Source organism: Cucurbita pepo, unplaced genomic scaffold, assembly GCF_002806865.2.
Source record: "Cucurbita pepo subsp. pepo cultivar mu-cu-16 unplaced genomic scaffold, ASM280686v2 Cp4.1_scaffold000779, whole genome shotgun sequence".
Classification (NCBI taxonomy): domain Eukaryota; kingdom Viridiplantae; phylum Streptophyta; class Magnoliopsida; order Cucurbitales; family Cucurbitaceae; genus Cucurbita; species Cucurbita pepo.
The window spans coordinates 8,446-13,094 of record NW_019646992.1 but is presented as its reverse complement, the minus strand read 5'-3'; the positions used below and the strand labels follow the sequence as shown (position 1 = coordinate 13,094).

General features: G+C 46.2%; 22 non-coding genes across 22 annotated transcripts; all 22 read right to left on the bottom strand.

Annotated features, from left to right (window-relative positions):
• Positions 1 to 395: 395 nt before the first annotated feature.
• On the bottom strand, positions 396 to 469 carry TRNAR-UCG. The gene has a single exon. It is a non-coding gene; the product is annotated as a tRNA-Arg (tRNA).
• A 112-nt stretch (positions 470 to 581) lies between these two features.
• TRNAR-UCG lies at positions 582 to 655 on the bottom strand. Its single transcript has one exon. It is a non-coding gene; the product is annotated as a tRNA-Arg (tRNA).
• A 117-nt stretch (positions 656 to 772) lies between these two features.
• TRNAR-UCG lies at positions 773 to 846 on the bottom strand. The gene has a single exon. It is a non-coding gene; the product is annotated as a tRNA-Arg (tRNA).
• Positions 847 to 958: 112 nt separating this feature from the next.
• On the bottom strand, positions 959 to 1,032 carry TRNAR-UCG. Its single transcript has one exon. It is a non-coding gene; the product is annotated as a tRNA-Arg (tRNA).
• Positions 1,033 to 1,149: 117 nt separating this feature from the next.
• On the bottom strand, positions 1,150 to 1,223 carry TRNAR-UCG. Its single transcript has one exon. It is a non-coding gene; the product is annotated as a tRNA-Arg (tRNA).
• A 112-nt stretch (positions 1,224 to 1,335) lies between these two features.
• TRNAR-UCG lies at positions 1,336 to 1,409 on the bottom strand. The gene has a single exon. It is a non-coding gene; the product is annotated as a tRNA-Arg (tRNA).
• Positions 1,410 to 1,526: 117 nt separating this feature from the next.
• On the bottom strand, positions 1,527 to 1,600 carry TRNAR-UCG. Its single transcript has one exon. It is a non-coding gene; the product is annotated as a tRNA-Arg (tRNA).
• A 112-nt stretch (positions 1,601 to 1,712) lies between these two features.
• Positions 1,713 to 1,786, bottom strand: TRNAR-UCG. The gene has a single exon. It is a non-coding gene; the product is annotated as a tRNA-Arg (tRNA).
• A 117-nt stretch (positions 1,787 to 1,903) lies between these two features.
• Positions 1,904 to 1,977, bottom strand: TRNAR-UCG. Its single transcript has one exon. It is a non-coding gene; the product is annotated as a tRNA-Arg (tRNA).
• A 112-nt stretch (positions 1,978 to 2,089) lies between these two features.
• TRNAR-UCG lies at positions 2,090 to 2,163 on the bottom strand. Its single transcript has one exon. It is a non-coding gene; the product is annotated as a tRNA-Arg (tRNA).
• A 117-nt stretch (positions 2,164 to 2,280) lies between these two features.
• Positions 2,281 to 2,354, bottom strand: TRNAR-UCG. The gene has a single exon. It is a non-coding gene; the product is annotated as a tRNA-Arg (tRNA).
• A 112-nt stretch (positions 2,355 to 2,466) lies between these two features.
• Positions 2,467 to 2,540, bottom strand: TRNAR-UCG. Its single transcript has one exon. It is a non-coding gene; the product is annotated as a tRNA-Arg (tRNA).
• A 117-nt stretch (positions 2,541 to 2,657) lies between these two features.
• On the bottom strand, positions 2,658 to 2,731 carry TRNAR-UCG. Its single transcript has one exon. It is a non-coding gene; the product is annotated as a tRNA-Arg (tRNA).
• A 112-nt stretch (positions 2,732 to 2,843) lies between these two features.
• TRNAR-UCG lies at positions 2,844 to 2,917 on the bottom strand. The gene has a single exon. It is a non-coding gene; the product is annotated as a tRNA-Arg (tRNA).
• A 117-nt stretch (positions 2,918 to 3,034) lies between these two features.
• Positions 3,035 to 3,108, bottom strand: TRNAR-UCG. The gene has a single exon. It is a non-coding gene; the product is annotated as a tRNA-Arg (tRNA).
• Positions 3,109 to 3,220: 112 nt separating this feature from the next.
• TRNAR-UCG lies at positions 3,221 to 3,294 on the bottom strand. Its single transcript has one exon. It is a non-coding gene; the product is annotated as a tRNA-Arg (tRNA).
• A 117-nt stretch (positions 3,295 to 3,411) lies between these two features.
• On the bottom strand, positions 3,412 to 3,485 carry TRNAR-UCG. The gene has a single exon. It is a non-coding gene; the product is annotated as a tRNA-Arg (tRNA).
• A 112-nt stretch (positions 3,486 to 3,597) lies between these two features.
• TRNAR-UCG lies at positions 3,598 to 3,671 on the bottom strand. Its single transcript has one exon. It is a non-coding gene; the product is annotated as a tRNA-Arg (tRNA).
• Positions 3,672 to 3,788: 117 nt separating this feature from the next.
• Positions 3,789 to 3,862, bottom strand: TRNAR-UCG. The gene has a single exon. It is a non-coding gene; the product is annotated as a tRNA-Arg (tRNA).
• A 112-nt stretch (positions 3,863 to 3,974) lies between these two features.
• Positions 3,975 to 4,048, bottom strand: TRNAR-UCG. The gene has a single exon. It is a non-coding gene; the product is annotated as a tRNA-Arg (tRNA).
• Positions 4,049 to 4,160: 112 nt separating this feature from the next.
• On the bottom strand, positions 4,161 to 4,234 carry TRNAR-UCG. Its single transcript has one exon. It is a non-coding gene; the product is annotated as a tRNA-Arg (tRNA).
• Positions 4,235 to 4,351: 117 nt separating this feature from the next.
• On the bottom strand, positions 4,352 to 4,425 carry TRNAR-UCG. The gene has a single exon. It is a non-coding gene; the product is annotated as a tRNA-Arg (tRNA).
• Positions 4,426 to 4,649: the final 224 nt, after the last annotated feature.

Below are 4,649 nucleotides of genomic sequence, written 5' to 3'. Positions count from 1 at the left end.
TCTGATCCGAAGTCAGACGCGCTAATCCACTGTGCTATGCGGTCATTTGTTCGTCACATCGTGACTCGCGGACAGTGCTGGTACAGTTAGAGGCGAACTCGCATAATTTATCGACAAACGGTAAATAAAAATAGGTGAATAAAAAAGGAAGAAGACCGACCACAGTAGGAGACGAACCCACGACCTTCTGATCCGAAGTCAGACGCGCTAATNTAGGAGACGAACCCACGACCTTCTGATCCGAAGTCAGACGCGCTAATCCACTGCGCTATGCGGTCATTTGTTCGTCGCCTCGTGACTCGCAGACGGTGCTGGTACAGTTAGAGGCGAACTTGCGTCATTAATCGATAAAACGGTAAATAAAAATAGGTGAATAAAAAAGGAAGAAGACCCGACGACCACAGTGGGAGTCAAACCCACGACCTTCTTATCCGAAGTCAAACGCACTAATCCACTACGCTATGCAGTCATTTGTTCGTCACTTCGTGGGTCGCAAAGTGTGCTTCTACAGTTTAAGGCAAACTTGCGTAATTTATCGACAAACGGTAAATAAAAATAGGTGAATAAAAAAGGAAGAAGACCGACCACAGTGGGAGTCGAACCCACGACCTTCTGATCCGAAGTCAGACGCGCTAATCCACTGCGCTATGCGGTCATTTGTTCGTCGCCTCGTGACTCGCAGACGGTGCTGGTACAGTTAGAGGCGAACTTGCGTCATTAATCGATAAAACGGTAAATAAAAATAGGTGAATAAAAAAGGAAGAAGACCCGACGACCACAGTGGGAGTCAAACCCACGACCTTCTTATCCGAAGTCAAACGCACTAATCCACTACGCTATGCAGTCATTTGTTCGTCACTTCGTGGGTCGCAAAGTGTGCTTCTACAGTTTAAGGCAAACTTGCGTAATTAATCGACAAACGGTAAATAAAAATAGGTGAATAAAAAAGGAAGAAGACCGACCACAGTGGGAGTCGAACCCACGACCTTCTGATCCGAAGTCAGACGCGCTAATCCACTGCGCTATGCGGTCATTTGTTCGTCGCCTCGTGACTCGCAGACGGTGCTGGTACAGTTAGAGGCGAACTTGCGTCATTAATCGATAAAACGGTAAATAAAAATAGGTGAATAAAAAAGGAAGAAGACCCGACGACCACAGTGGGAGTCAAACCCACGACCTTCTTATCCGAAGTCAAACGCACTAATCCACTACGCTATGCAGTCATTTGTTCGTCACTTCGTGGGTCGCAAAGTGTGCTTCTACAGTTTAAGGCAAACTTGCGTAATTTATCGACAAACGGTAAATAAAAATAGGTGAATAAAAAAGGAAGAAGACCGACCACAGTGGGAGTCGAACCCACGACCTTCTGATCCGAAGTCAGACGCGCTAATCCACTGCGCTATGCGGTCATTTGTTCGTCGCCTCGTGACTCGCAGACGGTGCTGGTACAGTTAGAGGCGAACTTGCGTCATTAATCGATAAAACGGTAAATAAAAATAGGTGAATAAAAAAGGAAGAAGACCCGACGACCACAGTGGGAGTCAAACCCACGACCTTCTTATCCGAAGTCAAACGCACTAATCCACTACGCTATGCAGTCATTTGTTCGTCACTTCGTGGGTCGCAAAGTGTGCTTCTACAGTTTAAGGCAAACTTGCGTAATTAATCGACAAACGGTAAATAAAAATAGGTGAATAAAAAAGGAAGAAGACCGACCACAGTGGGAGTCGAACCCACGACCTTCTGATCCGAAGTCAGACGCGCTAATCCACTGCGCTATGCGGTCATTTGTTCGTCGCCTCGTGACTCGCAGACGGTGCTGGTACAGTTAGAGGCGAACTTGCGTCATTAATCGATAAAACGGTAAATAAAAATAGGTGAATAAAAAAGGAAGAAGACCCGACGACCACAGTGGGAGTCAAACCCACGACCTTCTTATCCGAAGTCAAACGCACTAATCCACTACGCTATGCAGTCATTTGTTCGTCACTTCGTGGGTCGCAAAGTGTGCTTCTACAGTTTAAGGCAAACTTGCGTAATTTATCGACAAACGGTAAATAAAAATAGGTGAATAAAAAAGGAAGAAGACCGACCACAGTGGGAGTCGAACCCACGACCTTCTGATCCGAAGTCAGACGCGCTAATCCACTGCGCTATGCGGTCATTTGTTCGTCGCCTCGTGACTCGCAGACGGTGCTGGTACAGTTAGAGGCGAACTTGCGTCATTAATCGATAAAACGGTAAATAAAAATAGGTGAATAAAAAAGGAAGAAGACCCGACGACCACAGTGGGAGTCAAACCCACGACCTTCTTATCCGAAGTCAAACGCACTAATCCACTACGCTATGCAGTCATTTGTTCGTCACTTCGTGGGTCGCAAAGTGTGCTTCTACAGTTTAAGGCAAACTTGCGTAATTAATCGACAAACGGTAAATAAAAATAGGTGAATAAAAAAGGAAGAAGACCGACCACAGTGGGAGTCGAACCCACGACCTTCTGATCCGAAGTCAGACGCGCTAATCCACTGCGCTATGCGGTCATTTGTTCGTCGCCTCGTGACTCGCAGACGGTGCTGGTACAGTTAGAGGCGAACTTGCGTCATTAATCGATAAAACGGTAAATAAAAATAGGTGAATAAAAAAGGAAGAAGACCCGACGACCACAGTGGGAGTCAAACCCACGACCTTCTTATCCGAAGTCAAACGCACTAATCCACTACGCTATGCAGTCATTTGTTCGTCACTTCGTGGGTCGCAAAGTGTGCTTCTACAGTTTAAGGCAAACTTGCGTAATTTATCGACAAACGGTAAATAAAAATAGGTGAATAAAAAAGGAAGAAGACCGACCACAGTGGGAGTCGAACCCACGACCTTCTGATCCGAAGTCAGACGCGCTAATCCACTGCGCTATGCGGTCATTTGTTCGTCGCCTCGTGACTCGCAGACGGTGCTGGTACAGTTAGAGGCGAACTTGCGTCATTAATCGATAAAACGGTAAATAAAAATAGGTGAATAAAAAAGGAAGAAGACCCGACGACCACAGTGGGAGTCAAACCCACGACCTTCTTATCCGAAGTCAAACGCACTAATCCACTACGCTATGCAGTCATTTGTTCGTCACTTCGTGGGTCGCAAAGTGTGCTTCTACAGTTTAAGGCAAACTTGCGTAATTAATCGACAAACGGTAAATAAAAATAGGTGAATAAAAAAGGAAGAAGACCGACCACAGTGGGAGTCGAACCCACGACCTTCTGATCCGAAGTCAGACGCGCTAATCCACTGCGCTATGCGGTCATTTGTTCGTCGCCTCGTGACTCGCAGACGGTGCTGGTACAGTTAGAGGCGAACTTGCGTCATTAATCGATAAAACGGTAAATAAAAATAGGTGAATAAAAAAGGAAGAAGACCCGACGACCACAGTGGGAGTCAAACCCACGACCTTCTTATCCGAAGTCAGACGCACTAATCCACTACGCTATGCAGTCATTTGTTCGTCACTTCGTGGGTCGCAAAGTGTGCTTCTACAGTTTAAGGCAAACTTGCGTAATTTATCGACAAACGGTAAATAAAAATAGGTGAATAAAAAAGGAAGAAGACCGACCACAGTGGGAGTCGAACCCACGACCTTCTGATCCGAAGTCAGACGCGCTAATCCACTGCGCTATGCGGTCATTTGTTCGTCGCCTCGTGACTCGCAGACGGTGCTGGTACAGTTAGAGGCGAACTTGCGTCATTAATCGATAAAACGGTAAATAAAAATAGGTGAATAAAAAAGGAAGAAGACCCGACGACCACAGTGGGAGTCAAACCCACGACCTTCTTATCCGAAGTCAAACGCACTAATCCACTACGCTATGCAGTCATTTGTTCGTCACTTCGTGGGTCGCAAAGTGTGCTTCTACAGTTTAAGGCAAACTTGCGTAATTAATCGACAAACGGTAAATAAAAATAGGTGAATAAAAAAGGAAGAAGACCGACCACAGTGGGAGTCGAACCCACGACCTTCTGATCCGAAGTCAGACGCGCTAATCCACTGCGCTATGCGGTCATTTCTTCGTCGCATCGTGACTCGCAGACGGTGCTGGTACAGTTAGAGGCGAACTCGCATAATTTATCGACAAACGGTAAATAAAAATAGGTGAATAAAAAAGGAAGAAGACCGACCACAGTGGGAGTCGAACCCACGACCTTCTGATCCGAAGTCAGACGCGCTAATCCACTGCGCTATGCGGTCATTTGTTCGTCGCCTCGTGACTCGCAGACGGTGCTGGTACAGTTAGAGGCGAACTTGCGTCATTAATCGATAAAACGGTAAATAAAAATAGGTGAATAAAAAAGGAAGAAGACCCGACGACCACAGTGGGAGTCAAACCCACAACCTTCTTATCCGAAGTCAGACGCACTAATCCACTACGCTATGCAGTCATTTGTTCGTCACTTCGTGGGTCGCAAAGTGTGCTTCTACAGTTTAAGGCAAACTTGCGTAATTAATCGACAAACGGTAAAAAAAAATAGGTGAATAAAAAAGAAAGAAGACCGACCACAGTGGGAGTCGAACGCACGACCTTTTGATCCGAAGTCAGACGCTCTAATCCACTGCGGTCATTTGTTCGTCGCATCGTGACTCGCGGACGGTGCTGGTACAGTTA